Source organism: Pleurodeles waltl, chromosome 2_2 (genome assembly GCF_031143425.1).
Source record: "Pleurodeles waltl isolate 20211129_DDA chromosome 2_2, aPleWal1.hap1.20221129, whole genome shotgun sequence".
NCBI lineage: Eukaryota > Metazoa > Chordata > Amphibia > Caudata > Salamandridae > Pleurodeles > Pleurodeles waltl.
In genome coordinates this window covers 1160758956-1160773719 of record NC_090439.1, presented here as the reverse complement: position 1 = coordinate 1160773719, position 14764 = coordinate 1160758956, and positions in this window count along the sequence as shown.

Sequence of the window (14764 nt, the reverse complement as noted above, 5' to 3'; positions counted from 1 at the left end):
CTGAGGCAACCTGAAGTAGCAGCTGAAGAAGTACTATGAGTCACCCTAGGAGGTCACGTATGCCCGGTACATCACATCTTATGAGGGTCTGCAGGGATCTTGCCCCCCTCCTTCACAATAAGAGCCCTACCAATGTCCACCTCACAGCCCTCCTTATGGCCGGTCAGGGGAACCCCCCGCATGACACCGTATGACCTTCCCAAGCCAAGTTATTAACTTTTTTCCAGTCCCCATAATATGTGGTTCCTGTACTAATGCATGTGTTTGAAGTTCTATTATGGCCCTGAACAGTCTGCCTTAAGTCAGAAACATTCCTATATCTCGATCCGAATGGAAGCAGAGCTCCATCCCGGAAGAGGTCACCCACCGTCAGGAGACCCACACCGTCCTAAAATACAGCTGCGTGCCCAAATCTGGGAATAATTTGTAAAGGGATTACATGGGCACAGAGTTTGGCAACCATTGATTTGAAGACACCTGTTATAGCAACTCATAGCTACCTTAAGGAAACAAGGGAGATTTTTTTTAAAAAGATGCTCCGGGAAGGAACAGTCTTTGCTCTTCCATGGATGACAGGCACAAGCCCCGCCTCCGTCAGTCAGCCAACAGAAAGCCCATTGAAGATGCGCCGCTAAATAATAGTGTTCAAAATCAAGAGCTCTTGGGCCTCCTTGATCCATCCAGAGCTATAGCTTTGCTAATGACACCCAATGTCTACTGACATTATTGATTAAGCGTCTGTTTAGATCCTGGGGGAGGGGGTTACTCTGTCACAAACATGACAGATATCACCTCCCCCTTATTACAATCCCATTATAGCCTCTGGAGATCATAATATAGCTCATAAGATATCCACCACATTTGTGATGGAGCATTCCCTCCGCCAGGACCTAAATCAGGCCCAAAGTCCCTCACCATCCTATTGCAAGAACGAAAGACGTTCCTGCAAAGGTAGGTTTGAGAAGTAATATAACAGCTGGGGAAGCGTGAGCATTTCGGCTGGAGCAATTCTGCCTGCTGTGAAGACAGGTAAAGATTTCCAAAAGGCAATTTGTGGTCTAAGTGAGGTGCTAATTTTCGTTAGATTGCCATCTGGTAAATCTTGATTGGGATGATAGACGTTAATTCCCAAACAGTGGAATGTTGTGCGTTCCCACTTCATTGTTTCTTCTTGCCGGTGAAAGCATTGCTATTTCCAGGAGTGGCGGAAAAACTAACTGAGGTTCACAATGGTCTTCTTGCTCTGGTAATGTTCTCGTAAACACTTTTAGGGTTCCTTGAATGGCTGTGAAGGGAACCCCTGGACCACTTCTCCTTCTTCCAATCTTTTACATTTTTACACAATCACTTCACATTTCAACACACATTTTTTGCATGAAAACTGATTTTTTGTATTGTCTTCCACCATGTTTATTTCTACTGCTGTCTGATGCTGTCACGAATGATTTGTAGAAAATGCTTTTTTGTTCGAATATCTTCAGGTAAGTAGATAAAATGTAGCTCTTGCAAAAAAGTTGCGGTGGAATTAGAATTATTCTTAAAATGTTTCCTGACTGCTGTTTTTGCTTTGAAAGTTGCATATTTGGGCTGCATTCTGGGGGTTTGGGGGCAGCCTTTACTACCAAGTTTTCACTACGAAATGCAATTACAACACATTTTTTACATCACAATTACTCTTACCACGCAAGGCTTTACCACGCAAGTCTTTACCATGCAAGGCTTTACCATGCAAGGCTTTACCACGTAAGTCTTTACCATGCAAGGCTTTACCATGTAAGGCTTTACCATGCAAGTCTTTACCACGCAAGGCTTTACCATGTAAGTCTTTACCATGCAAGGCTTTACCATGCAAGGCTTTACCACGCAAGGCTTTACCACGCAAGGCTTTACCACGCAAGGCTTTACCATGCAAGGCTTTACCACGCAAGGCTTTACCACGTAAGTCTTTACCATGTAAGTCTTTACCATGTAAGTCTTTACCATGCAAGGCTTTACCACGCAAGGCTTTACCATGCAAGGCTTTACCATGTAAGGCTTTACCATGCAAGGCTTTACCATGTAAGTCTTTACCATGCAAGGCTTTACCATGTAAGGCTTTACCATGTAAGGCTTTACCATGTAAGGCTTTACAATGCAAGGCTTTACCATGTAAGTCTTTACCATGTAAGTCTTTACCATGCAAGGCTTTACCATGCAAGGCTTTACCATGCAAGTCTTTACCATGTAAGTCTTTACCATGTAAGGCTTTACCACGCAAGTCTTTACCACGCAAGGCTTTACCATGTAAGTCTTTACCATGTAAGTCTTTACCATGTAAGTCTTTACCATGTAAGGCTTTACCATGCAAGTCTTTACCACGCAAGGCTTTACCATGTAAGTCTTTACCATGTAAATCTTTACCATGGAAGTCTTTACCATGTAAGTCTTTACCATGCAAGGCTTTACAATGCAAGGCTTTACCATGTAAGTCTTTACCATGTAAGTCTTTACCATGTAAGTCTTTACCATGCAAGGCTTTACCATGTAAGGCTTTACCATGCAAGGCTTTACCATGTAAGGCTTTACCATGCAAGGCTTTACCATGTAAGTCTTTACCATGTAAGGCTTTACCATGTAAGGCTTTACAATGCAAGGCTTTACCATGTAAGTCTTTACCATGTAAGGCTTTACCATGCAAGGCTTTACCACGCAAGGCTTTACCATGCAAGGCTTTACCATGTAAGTCTTTACCATGTAAGTCTTTACCATGCAAGGCTTTACCATGCAAGGCTTTACCACGCAAGGCTTTACCATGTATGTCTTTACCATGTAAGTCTTTACCATGTAAGTCTTTACCATGTAAGGCTTTACCATGCAAGGCTTTACCACGCAAGGCTTTACCATGTAAGTCTTTACCATGTAAATCTTTACCATGTAAGTCTTTACCATGTAAGTCTTTACCATGCAAGGCTTTACAATGCAAGGCTTTACCATGTAAGTCTTTACCATGTAAGGCTTTACCATGTAAGTCTTTACCATGCAAGGCTTTACCATGTAAGGCTTTACCATGCAAGGCTTTACCATGTAAGTCTTTACCATGCAAGGCTTTACCATGTAAGTCTTTACCATGTAAGGCTTTACCATGTAAGGGTTTACAATGCAAGGCTTTACCATGTAAGTCTTTACCATGTAAGGCTTTACCATGCAAGGCTTTACCATGCAAGGCTTTACCATGCAAGGCTTTACCATGTAAGTCTTTACCATGTAAGGCTTTACCATGTAAGGCTTTACCATGCAAGTCTTTACCACGCAAGGCTTTACCATGTAAGTCTTTACCATGTAAGGCTTTACCATGCAAGTCTTTACCACGCAAGGCTTTACCATGTAAGTCTTTACCATGTAAATCTTTACCATGTAAGTCTTTACCATGTAAGTCTTTACCATGCAAGGCTTTACAATGCAAGGCTTTACCATGTAAGTCTTTACCATGTAAGTCTTTACCATGTAAGTCTTTACCATGCAAGGCTTTACCATGTAAGGCTTTACCATGCAAGGCTTTACCATGCAAGGCTTTACAATGCATATATGTTTGCATTGGTGAGTATGTGGCAAGTATTTTATATATTTTTAAGGGTAAAAAAGGAGGGTTAGGGGGAGCTCCCAAAAACATATAAAATGTTAAAATAGTAGCAAACCTGTCATCGACATAATTTTTTTTTTTTTAAATATATACATTTTGTTAACAATAACGTATTAAGAATTCATGTGTACATTTTGAACAGTAGGTTGCAGTGTTAGACTGTGACTGGATGTTTCTGTAAACATAAGCATGGTAAAAGTGTACGCGGCAGTGGACTGCGTGATGAGGGTATTTCACATGTGAATGAATTTAAATCCATGGTAGTGGTATGTGTTGTAAAGTGTGCGTTGTAAAAACGTACATGGTAAAGGATCGTGTGGTAATATACAATTTGGGCTGACACTGGTCTGCAATGGGCTGAATTTAGGCTTATACTTGGACAGCTTTGGTCTTGGGGTGAACTTTAAAATCTGGTACCACTAAGCACTGATTCTGTAAACTTGTTCTATCGCTTAGCTTCTGCTGCCCTGCTTAGTGTCACTCATCAGAGGTTGGACTAATTATTTATGCATAATCTAATTGGCAGGCATGGTAAACAGCTTTTTTTCTCACTCAGTTTGATCACTTAAGACACTTGTGAGCCAAGCCAGCCTGTCAATGGTTGAACTAATGCTTGGGCTTGCAGCAGGTAAATGCTAAGTGTTAGAAATTGGATCTCTACTTAGCAGAGGTATGCATTCTGTCCAAGTAGGGACCACAATCCTAGACAGGGTAAGTCACAACAAAACCTAAATTATCCTGCGCTCAGCCTCAGGCAGCTTGGCACAGAGCAAGCAGGCTTAACTTACAAAGCAATGTATAAAGTATTTGTGCATAACACATACAGTAACACAGTGAAAACACCACAAAAAGTACTCCACACCAGTTTAAGAAAATAGGTAACATTTATCTGAAGAAAATAAATCCAAAACGAGAAAAATCCAATATGCACAAGTCAAGATATCACTTTTTAAAGTTTAAATGAGTCTCAATCCTCAAGAATCAGTGGTTGTATCCCTGTAACACACAGTATTTGGGAAGAATCAAAAATAACGACGCAGAGGGACCACAGAGGAGTAGATGCGTTAAAAAGTAAAGTGATGCGTTGATTTTTCCAGAGTGGCAAAGGTGATGTGTTGTTTCTTATCATGGTGAAAGGGGATGCGTCGGTTTCCGGAAGCGCAGCCTTGGTTCCTCACTGCGATATGGTGCTAATTTGACACCCAGGGACGAAACATGGAAGATCCAGAACATGATGAGCAGAAGCAACAGGTGCTGTGTCGATTTTTCAGCCGCAGAATAGGCGCTGCATCGATCCAGCAGGCGTTGCATCAAATTTGCAGGTGTGGAATCAATTTTCCAACGCGCTGGGTTTTCTTCTCTTTGGTGAAGTCTTTAATAGCCCTGAGACCTCAGAACAGGAGGCAAGCTCAATCCAAGCTCTTGGAGAGCACTTGAGGAGGAAGGCAGAGTCCTTCCAGGAGAGTCAGGGGTCAGCAGGCAGCAGGGCAGCAAGCAGGCCAGCAGTTCTTCCAGTAAAGTAGTCCAGATGAGTCCTTTGGGCAGCCAGGCAGTCCCCCTGACAGAGTCCAGTTGTAGGTCCAGAAATGTCTGATTTGGTGGGGTCACCGGCCCAATATATATACACCCAAAAGTGCCTTTGACGTGGAGGAAACTTCAAAGAGTGGTTTTAAAGTGCACAAGTTCCCCTTTAATCCCAGCCCTGTCAGCCCTTTGTGTAAGGGCAGGCCACTGGCCTTTGAAGTGTATGAGAGAGACCTCCACCCTTCTTGCGCATGGAAACCCATCTGTATGCAGATGAATGTAGATGCAGCTGAGTGTCCTGTGTTTATGGCTGTCTGGGTGGAATGCCAAGGGGAGCTGTCAACCAGCACAGACCAGACATGGATTGGAGAAAGGCTGTAAGGCACAGATGGCACTAAGTGCAGAGAAATGCCTATTTTCTAAAAGTGGCATTTCTGAAATAGTAATTTAGAATCCAACTTCACCATTATGTAGGATTTCTGACTACTATTCCAACCATACCAAATATGACAAGTCTATTCCTCTCGTTCAAAAACTAACACTTAAAAGCAAATAAGGGAATCTCTAATGCTGGCGTATGAGAGGAGCACGTTTCACAGTAGTGAAAAACGAATTTGGGACATATAAAACTTATGAGTACATGTCCTGCCTTTTACTTACATGGTACCCTGCCCTGTGGATTACCTGGGCTCTGCCTTAGAGGTGACTTATATGGAAGAAAGGGGAAATTAAAGGCTTGGCAAGTAGTTTTAAATGCACATCTTGTGCACTTTACTAGAAACGTATAGGTAAATTAAATAAGCCAGTTGGGTATAAGCCAATGTTACCATGTTTAGGGGAGAGAGCACAAACATTTTAGCACAGGTTGGCAGTGGTAAAGTGCACAGAATCCTAAAACCAGCAAAAACAGTGTCAGCAAAATTGAGGGAGGCAGTAAAAAAGTTGACCACCCTAAGGCTGTTGGGTCTAACATTGAGGGTAGCATTTAGCAGCTGCAAGGTAGTGGTAAAGTGGCATAGTTACTGTCAGCGGCTTTGACTTACCTCTCAAAACTAAAAATGAGAAGAAAGAGGAGGAAGCACTGAGGGTGGTGATGTCCCACATGCGGAAGAACTCTGCAGCCATGGACCTTTGTAGACAAGGAGCCTGAATTGGTCTTGGCTGGCAGCAAAGTGCACTGCAGACTCCGGACCCTGACCCCAGCAATAAGCGAGACGATTTAAAGTGCCACACCATGAGCATGAATGAGCACAAAAAATGAAGCAGAAGTTTGCTTGCAGTCAAATGTATCGGTAAATGTGCAGCAAGATCGCGCTGTGTAGGAAAGAAAAAGAAAAAGAAGTCCAGAAACCGTGCTGAAAACATGGATCCTCAAATGTTTTCAGTAGTTGGCCGGTGTGCTCGAGGAGGGCTAAACACTGGAAAAGGCATGACGTATGCATGCCTTTTACTAATGAAATCAAGCGATTTTTGAAAGGCAAGCCCACGAACCAACAAAAATGATGGGTGTGCGGTGAACGTGGTTAAAACCCCACAGAGGGATTACAGCAGGCTAGAGCGCTTGTGCGCTCGACCCTAAAAATTATGAAATAATAAAGTAATATTACTACAAAATGTGCTGCATTATGCCGCATCATTTGACTTTGCTCGCCACATAATTTACTCAATCCTACTGCATAATTTGGCCCTCACCTGCCGCATAATTCCAGTGGCCCGACTGTAGGTGACAGCTGTGGGCTGTATGGCACTGGCAGACTTCTGTCCCCCTGCAAGTTTTGCTTGTGTCAAGTGAGACCACACACATGCTGAACGGGCTGGGGCTGGTGCAGTAGGTGTTATTCTGGGGATGGGGATATTTACCTGAGCTCTTGGGTCTCTGTCTAGCTTCCTCATCCTGGGAGAAGGCCACACGAGTCCTAAGATGCTATGCAGCAGTCGTGTGGCTCCCATCGCTTCTGTTCCTGGGCAGCTAAGCCACAAGTAACCGCAGGGAGCTGCAGGGATGGTCTCCGTTACTCACAACTCCGGGGTTGACACCTCTCTTTACACGTGGTCCAGGCTCCCCCAAAGCCTCCCTCTACATGGAGGTCAGTTGAAGGATCTATTACAAGAAGAGCTAGGCTGAGGTTTACAGAGCATCCTCACAGATACCATCCGGCCTCAGACATAGGAGCCCTCTTCCCCTGACCTGGGGCAAGTACTTTCCTTCTGCCCGTACCACAGCTCTCTATGAATACCTCCGGCAGCAAGGGGCACTGGCTGCAGAATCACCACACTGAGAACACCAAGAATGTCCTCACTGCAGACCAAGGCTGGACTGTCCTCACTGCAGTCCATGGCTGGACTGTCCTCACTGCAGGCCAAGGCTGGACTCTCCTTACTGCAGGCCATGGCTGGACTGTCCTCACTGCAGGCCAAGGCTGGACTGTCCTCACTGCAGGCCAATGTTGGACTGTCCTCACTGCAGGCCAAGGCTGGACTGTCCTCACTGCAGGCCATGGCTGGACTGTCCTCACTGCAGGCCAAGGCTGGACTCTCCTTACTGCAGGCCATGGCTGGACTGTCCTCACTGCAGGCCAAGGCTGGACTCTCCTCACTGCAGTCCATGGCTGGACTGTCCTCACTGCAGGCCAAGGCTGGACTGTCCTCACTGCAGGCCAATGTTGGACTGTCCTCACTGCAGGCCAAGGCTGGACTGTCCTCACTGCAGGCCATGGCTGGACTGTCCTCACTGCAGGCCAAGGCTGGACTCTCCTTACTGCAGGCCATGGCTGGACTGTCCTCACTGCAGGCCAAGGCTGGAGTCTCCTTACTGCAGGCCATGGCTGGACTGTCCTCACTGCAGGCCAAGGCTGGACTGTCCTCACTGCAGGCCAATGTTGGACTGTCCTCACTGCAGGCCAATGTTGGACTGTCCTCACTGCAGGCCAAGGCTGGACTGTCCTCACTGCAGGCCATGGCTGGACTGTCCTCACTGCATGCCAAGGGTGGACTCTCATCACTGCAAGCCATGGCTGGACTGATGCCAGGAGTCTGTCATGCAGTGTGCCAGCTACTCAACGCCCCACTGTCAAACTTGGCTCTGGTTTTAACAATCTCCAGGGTGATGATGTACGTTGTTACAAGCACATGCGCCCTCTGCCTTGTCTCGGTCAACAGTGCCCACGAGACAGCCCCACTCCACTGGCGACATGACTCCATCTTCATTACAATTCCTTTATGTGGCTTTCCTTACAACACCGCCCCTGAAAGCTCTGGCCACCCGCACATCTCACTTAATTATGTTTTCGTCTGATTCAGCAAACGGTTCACAACTCTGCGTTTTAAGAGGGTTCCCTATTGTTCATGTGTTTTATTGTAAATAGATGATGTTATATTTCCATGACCTGCTGAGTACGTCTGTGGCTTTTCATGGTACAAGGCCCCGCCCGCAGACATGGTGTGGCACGGTGATCTGTGCGGAGACCGCAGCACATGGGATGCTGTGTGCATGCACATGGGATGGTGTGTGCACGCACATGGGATGCTGTGTGCATGCACATGGGATGGTGTGTGCATGCACGCCTGTAGAGAGCTCCGGCCATGTGTGGCGTTCAGAGCAAGTCCTGTGGGACCTCGAAAACCACCTGCATGCCCAGCAGAAATATTGGGATAGTGCATAGGTGATGCCACAGACATATGCAAGCAGGCTTTGTGGCGAGTCCACAATGTGTGCACCGACGTGTACCAATACCCCAGAATCAACTTCATGTCTACGTTTTTGGCCACAAAAGACAAAATTGTATTTCTGCCTTACGATGTTTGAGAGTGGAGCCTATCCCATATTAAAATGTACATTAAGTGCAGCCCCCCCCCCCCCCACTTCTCCCCACCCCAGAGCAAACAGTTTTTAAGCACAGGACATCTTCAGCGACCTCTGACTTAGAGAGTCCCAACCATTAATAAAGCAAAGCGCTAGGTCCAGACTATCCACTAAGGAACGTCATGACTGGTTGAAGATGTCGCATACGGTAGGGCTACTTTCTCAGCTTCACAGCACAATGTATCCGCCTTGTCGTGACTTAATGCTGCTGTACAGGTACCATCTACGGTATCAGCTCCTTCCCCTGTGTACACGAAGACCAGCGGCTGCATCATGTTTAGAATGAGAAACTAGTTGGATAGAAAGTGTGTACTACTCTCTTGTTTGCAGCTCCATCCTTTGATGTGAAGTCACTGGAGCTGGTGGCCTGCTGGTGCAGCGCTGCTTCACTGCACGTGGTACCCTTCATCCACAGCAGCATCACTCACTACAAGTGAACACGTTTGTAAAGCTGCTTTGTGCACCACAGCTTCTCCACCGCAGCTCCTAGTGGCCTTCCTTTAAACGGCCATGGCCACTCAGAGGCACTTCTATACTCTCTATACTGTACCGGTGGACTCCGGCCACTCACAGGCACTTCTATACTCTCTAAACTGTACCGGTGGACTCCGGCCACTCAGATGCACTTCTATACTCTCTATACTGTACCGGTGGACTCCGGCCACTCACAGGCACTTCTATACTCTCTAAACTGTACCGGTGGACTCCGGCCACTCAGAGGCACTTCTATACTCTCTGTACTGTACCGGTGGACTCCGGCCACTCAGAGGCACTTCTATACTCTCTGTACTGTACTGGTGGACTCCGGCCACTCACAGGCACTTCTATACTCTCTGTACTCTCCCGGTGGACTCCAGCTACTCACAGGCACTTCTATACTCTCTGTACTCTCCCGGTGGACTCCGGCCACTCACAGGCACTTCTATACTCTCTGTACTCTCGCGGTGGACTCCGGCCACTCACAGGCACTTCTATACTCTCTGTACTGTCCCAGTGGACTCTGGCCACTCACAGGCACTTCTATACTCTCTGTACTGTACTGGTGGACTCCGGCCACTCAGAGGCACTTCTATACTCTCTATACTGTACCGGTGGACTCCGGCCACTCACAGGCACTTCTATACTCTCTATACTGTACCGGTGGACTCCGGCCACTCAGAGGCACTTCTATACTCTCTGTACTGTACTGGTGGACTCCGGCCACTCACAGGCACATCTATACTCTCTGTACTCTCCTGGTGGACTCCGGCCACTCACAGGCACTTCTATACTCTCTGTACTCTCCCGGTGGACTCCGGCCACTCACAGGCACTTCTATACTCTCTATACTGTCCCAGTGGACTCTGGCCACTCACAGGCACTTCTATGCTCTCTGTACTGTACTGGTGGACTCCGGCCACTCACAGGCACTTCTATACTCTCTGTACTCTCCTGGTGGACTCCGGCCACTCACAGGCACATCTATACTCTCTGTACTCTCCTGGTGGACTCTGGCCACTCAGAGGCACTTCTATACTCTCCATACTGTACCGGTGGACTCCGGCCACTCACAGGCACTGCTATACTCTCTGTTCTCTCCTGGTGGACTCCGGCCACTCAGAGGCACTTCTATACTCTCTATACTCTCCTGGTGGACTCCGGCCACTCAGAGGCACTTCTATACTCTCTATACTCTCCTGGTGGACTCCGGCCACTCACAGGCACTTCTATACTCTCTATACTGTACCGGTGGACTCCGGCCACTCACAGGCACTTCTATACTCTCTGTACTGTACCGGTGGACTCCGGCCACTCAGAGGCACTTCTATACTCTGTTCTCTCCTGGTGGACTCCGGCCACTCACAGGCACTTCTTTACTCTCTGTACTGTACCTGTGGACTCCGGCCACTCAGAGGCACTTATATACTCTCTGTTCTCTCTGTGGACTCCGGCCACTCAGAGGCACTGCTATACTCTCTAAACTGTACCGGTGGACTCCGGCCACTCAGAGGCACTTCTATACTCTCTGTACTGTACCGGTGGACTCCGGCCACTCAGAGGCACTTCTATACTCTCTGTACTGTACTGGTGGACTCCGGCCACTCACAGGCACTTCTATACTCTCTGTACTCTCCCGGTGGACTCCAGCTACTCACAGGCACTTCTATACTCTCTGTACTCTCCCGGTGGACTCCGGCCACTCACAGGCACTTCTATACTCTCTGTACTCTCGCGGTGGACTCCGGCCACTCACAGGCACTTCTATACTCTCTGTACTGTCCCAGTGGACTCTGGCCACTCACAGGCACTTCTATACTCTCTGTACTGTACTGGTGGACTCCGGCCACTCAGAGGCACTTCTATACTCTCTATACTGTACCGGTGGACTCCGGCCACTCACAGGCACTTCTATACTCTCTATACTGTACCGGTGGACTCCGGCCACTCAGAGGCACTTCTATACTCTCTGTACTGTACTGGTGGACTCCGGCCACTCACAGGCACATCTATACTCTCTGTACTCTCCTGGTGGACTCCGGCCACTCACAGGCACTTCTATACTCTCTGTACTCTCCCGGTGGACTCCGGCCACTCACAGGCACTTCTATACTCTCTATACTGTCCCAGTGGACTCTGGCCACTCACAGGCACTTCTATGCTCTCTGTACTGTACTGGTGGACTCCGGCCACTCACAGGCACTTCTATACTCTCTGTACTCTCCTGGTGGACTCCGGCCACTCACAGGCACATCTATACTCTCTGTACTCTCCTGGTGGACTCTGGCCACTCAGAGGCACTTCTATACTCTCCATACTGTACCGGTGGACTCCGGCCACTCACAGGCACTGCTATACTCTCTGTTCTCTCCTGGTGGACTCCGGCCACTCAGAGGCACTTCTATACTCTCTATACTCTCCTGGTGGACTCCGGCCACTCAGAGGCACTTCTATACTCTCTATACTCTCCTGGTGGACTCCGGCCACTCACAGGCACTTCTATACTCTCTATACTGTACCGGTGGACTCCGGCCACTCACAGGCACTTCTATACTCTCTGTACTGTACCGGTGGACTCCGGGCACTCAGAGGCACTTCTATACTCTGTTCTCTCCTGGTGGACTCCGGCCACTCACAGGCACTTCTTTACTCTCTGTACTGTACCTGTGGACTCCGGCCACTCAGAGGCACTTATATACTCTCTGTTCTCTCTGTGGACTCCGGCCACTCAGAGGCACTGCTATACTCTCTGTACTCTCCTGGTGGACTCCGGCCACTCACAGGCACTTCTTTACTCTCTGTACTGTACCGGTGGACTCCGGCCACTCAGAGGCACTTCTATACTCTCTGTTTTCTCCTTGTGGACTCCGGCCACTCACAGGCATTTCTATACTCTCTATACTGTACCGGTGGACTCCGGCCACTCACAGGCACTTCTATACTCTCTGTACTGTACCGGTGGACTCCGGCCACTCAGAGGCACTGCTATACTCTCTGTACTCTCCTGGTGGACTCCGGCCACTCACAGGCACTTCTTTACTCTCTGTACTGTACTGTTGGACTCCGGCCACTCAGAGGCACTTCTATACTCTCTGTTCTCTCCTGGTGGACTCCGGCCACTCACAGGCACTTCTATACTCTCTATACTGTACCGGTGGACTCCGGCCACTAACAGGCACTTCTTTACTTGCTGTACTGTACCGGTGGACTCCGGCCACTCAGAGGCACTGCTATACTCTCTATACTGTACCGGTGGACTCCGGCCACTCACAGGCACTGCTATACTCTCTGTTCTGTCCTGGTGGACTCCGGCCACTCAGAGGCACTTCTATACTCTCTATACTCTCCTGGTGGACTCCGGCCACTCAGAGGCACTTCTATACTCTCTATACTCTCCTGGTGGACTCCGGCCACTTACAGGCACTTCTATACTCTCTATACTGTCCCAGTGGACTCCAGCCACTCAGAGGCACTGCTATACTCTCTGTTCTCTCCTGGTGGACTCCGGCCACTCACAGGCACTTCTTTACTCTCTGTACTGTCCTGGTGGACTCCGGCCACTCAGAGGCACTTCTATACTCTGTTCTCTCCTGGTGGACTCCGGCCACTCACAGGCACTTCTTTACTCTCTGTACTGTACCGGTGGACTCCGGCCACTCAGAGGCACTTATATACTCTCTGTTCTCTCCTGTGGACTCCGGCCACTCAGAGGCACTGCTATACTCTCTGTACTCTCCTGGTGGACTCCGGCCACTCACAGGCACTTCTTTACTCTCTGTACTGTACCGGTGGACTCCGGCCACTCAGAGGCACTTCTATACTCTCTGTTCTCTCCTGGTGGACTCCGGCCACTCACAGGCACTTCTATACTCTCTATACTGTACCGGTGGACTCCGGCCACTCACAGGCACTTCTATACTCTCTGTACTGTACCGGTGGACTCCGGCCACTCAGAGGCACTGCTATACTCTCTGTACTCTCCTTGTGGACTCCGGCCACTCACAGGCACTTCTTTACTCTCTGTACTGTACCGTTGGACTCCGGCCACTCAGAGGCACTTCTATACTCTCTGTTCTCTCCTGGTGGACTCCGGCCACTCACAGGCACTTCTATACTCTCTATACTGTACCGGTGGACTCCGGCCACTAACAGGCACTTCTTTACTCTCTGTACTGTACCGGTGGACTCCGGCCACTCAGAGGCACTTCTATACTCTCTGTTCTCTCCTGGTGGACTCCGGCCACTCACAGGCACTTCTATACTCTCTATACTGTACCGGTGGACTCCGGCCACTCAGAGGCACTTCTATACTCTCTGTACTGTACTGGTGGACTCCGGCCACTCACAGGCACATCTATACTCTCTGTACTCTCCTGGTGGACTCCGGCCACTCACAGGCACTTCTATACTCTCTGTACTCTCCTGGTGGACTCCGGCCACTCACAGGCACTTCTATACTCTCTATACTGTCCCAGTGGACTCCGGCCACTCACAGGCACTTCTATACTCTCTGTACTCTCCTGGTGGACTCCGGCCACTCACAGGCACTTCTATACTCTCTGTACTCTCCTGGTGGACTCCGGCCACTCAGAGGCACTACTATACTCTCTGTACTCTCCTGGTGGACTCCAGCCACTCAGAGGCACTGCTATACTCTCTGTACTCTCCTGGTGGACTCCGGCCACTCACAGGCACTTCTTTAGTCTCTGTACTGTCCCGGTGGACTCCGGCCACTCACAGGCACTTCTATACTCTCTGTTCTCTCCTGGTGGAGTCCGGCCACTCAGAGGCACTGCTATACTCTCTGTACTCTCCTGGTGGACTCCGGCCACTCACAGGCACTTCTTTACTCTCTGTACTGTACCGGTGGACTCCGGCCACTCAGAGGCACTTATATACTCTCTGTTCTCTCCTGGTGGACTCCGGCCACTCAGAGGCACTGCTATACTCTCTGTACTCTCCTGGTGGACTCCGGCCACTCACAGGCACTTCTTTACTCTCTGTACTGTACCGGTGGACTCCGGCCACTCAGAGGCACTTCTATACTCTCTGTTCTCTCCTGGTGGACTCCGGACACTCACAGGCACTTCTATACTCTCTATACTGTACCGGTGGACTCCGGCCACTCAGAGGCACTTCTATACTCTCTGTACTGTACTGGTGGACTCCGGCCACTCACAGGCACATCTATACTCTCTGTACTCTCCTGGTGGACTCCGGCCACTCACAGGCACTTCTATACTCTCTGTACTCTCCCGGTGGACTCCGGCCACTCACAGGCA